The 2,028-nt window shown below is 40.4% G+C and overlaps 1 pseudogene; it reads left to right on the top strand.

Moving 5' to 3' along the window:
• The window catches only part of LOC107573456 (protein NLRC3-like), an 11,974-nt pseudogene extending 10,368 nt beyond the window's left edge, over positions 1-1,606 (top strand).
• Positions 1,607-2,028: the final 422 nt, after the last annotated feature.

The following is a 2,028-nucleotide window of genomic DNA, read 5'->3' as shown; positions in this document are numbered from 1 at the left end:
CCACAGAAGGAGGAATACTTCAGGAAGAGAATCAGTGATCAGAGTCTGGCCAACAGGATCATCTCACACCTGAAGTCATCAAGGAGCCTCTTCATCATGTGCCACATCCCAGTCTTCTGCTGGATCTCAGCCACTGTTCTGGAGAAGATGATGAGGAAATCATGGAAAGGAGAGATTCCCAAGACACTCACTCAAATGTACACACACTTCCTGATTATTCAGACCTGCATCAAACATGAGAAGGACTATGAGAAGAAAGTGAAGGATGAAGACATGATCCTCAAACTGGGGAAACTGTCTTTCCAGCAGCTTGTGAAAGGCAACCTGGTCTTCTATGAGGAAGACCTGAGAGGGTGTGGCATTGATGAGACTGAAGCATCAGTTTACTCAGGATTGTGCACTCAGATCTTCAGAGAGGAGTTGGGCTTGTATCAGGGGAAAGTCTTCTGCTTTGTTCATCTGAGCATTCAGGAGCATCTCGCAGCTCTATATGTGCTGCTTTCATTCCTGCTGGACAAGAGGGATGTGCTCCATGTAAACCTCAGCTCAAAACATGCACACGAGTTCACATGTTACACAATATCTGACCTGCATCAGAGAGCCGTGGACAAGGCTTTACAGAGTAAGAATGGACATCTGGACCTTTTCCTCCGATTTCTTCTGGGTCTCTCACTGGAGTCCAATCAGACGCTCCTGAAATATCTTCTGACACATGTTGGGAACATCTTATACAGCAAAGAGAAAACGATTGAGTACATTAAAACAAGAATAAGAATGAATCCCTCACCAGAGAAATCCATCAATCTGTTTCACTGTTTAAATGAACTGGGCGATCAGTCTCTCGTCAGTGAAGTCCAGAAGTATCTCAGATCTGGAGGTCTGTCAAGCGCTAGACTGTCCTCATCACAGTGGTCAGCTGTTGCCTTTGTTTTGTTGACCTCAGAGCAGTTGGATCAATTTGATTTGAGCAAATACATAAGCAGAGAGCAAAACGAAAACGACATGACACCTGATAAACTTCTTCTGAAGCTCTTGCCTGTCATTGAAGCCTCCAGATCAGCTCGGTGAGTAGCACTGAGTGTAATCTTCAGATGTGTGTTCAGTGCAGTGCTTCTTTTCTTTGTTGTCAATGGTAGTATTAATTTTAACAGATTAGACACGGTTTAGACTGTTTTGGGTGTCTCTTCCTTCTCACATTAACTGTGAACTCGAGATTAAGATGCTAATTTCAAGAATGTCTGTCACTTTTGTTTTCGGTGAATGTCTGTGAAACCTCATCTATTGCTCTTCTAGTGAGAATATCTCTAATCTTCTGATATAGTGAACTTTGCCAGTGTGTAAGTCTGTAAAGTTATGTATTTGTAAATTTTATTGTTTTGTGCTGTAAAACTTTATATAAAGTGAGTGAAGAGTGTGTTGTTGTTCTGCAGGTTGAGAGATTGTGGCGTCACAGATGAAGGTTGTGCTGCTCTGAGTTCAGCTCTGAGATCAAACTCCTCACAGCTGAGAACTGGATCTGTATGTGAATAAAGTAGGAGATGCAGGTCTGAAGCTGATCTCTGATGCACTGAAGGATCCTTGCTGTAAACTGGAGACACTGACGTAAGAAAATATTCAGTATTAAGCTCCAGTGAAACAATTATGTATTATAATAATATATATTATTCACCCAAACATGAAAATTCTGTCATTTACTCACTTTCATGTCATCCCACATCTATATGAATTTCAGCCTTCAAATGAACACAATTGAAGATTACAAAAAAATCAAATTATCATTTGTAAATTAAAACATGTAAGTTGTAGCAGCTTTACATATCCACTCGCTCTAGTGTTAACCTAGATAAAAGTACACTAATGAGTGGAAACAACATAATATCTGCCATCTTTTTTTACTCACACAGATCAGTGTAATACATCAGTCCACTTTTATTTGTGTGCACTCACAATATTAACAAATCATTATGGTTTTGTAAAATAAAGAAAACAAACGGGATGCACTTTCTGCCGTCTGTTACCGTGAACTGG

The sequence above is a fragment of the Sinocyclocheilus grahami genome, unplaced genomic scaffold (genome assembly GCF_001515645.1).
Source record: "Sinocyclocheilus grahami isolate Dianchi unplaced genomic scaffold, SAMN03320097.WGS_v1.1 scaffold1949.1, whole genome shotgun sequence".
Classification (NCBI taxonomy): Eukaryota; Metazoa; Chordata; class Actinopteri; order Cypriniformes; family Cyprinidae; genus Sinocyclocheilus; species Sinocyclocheilus grahami.
This window is presented reverse-complemented; position numbering and strand designations above follow the sequence as displayed.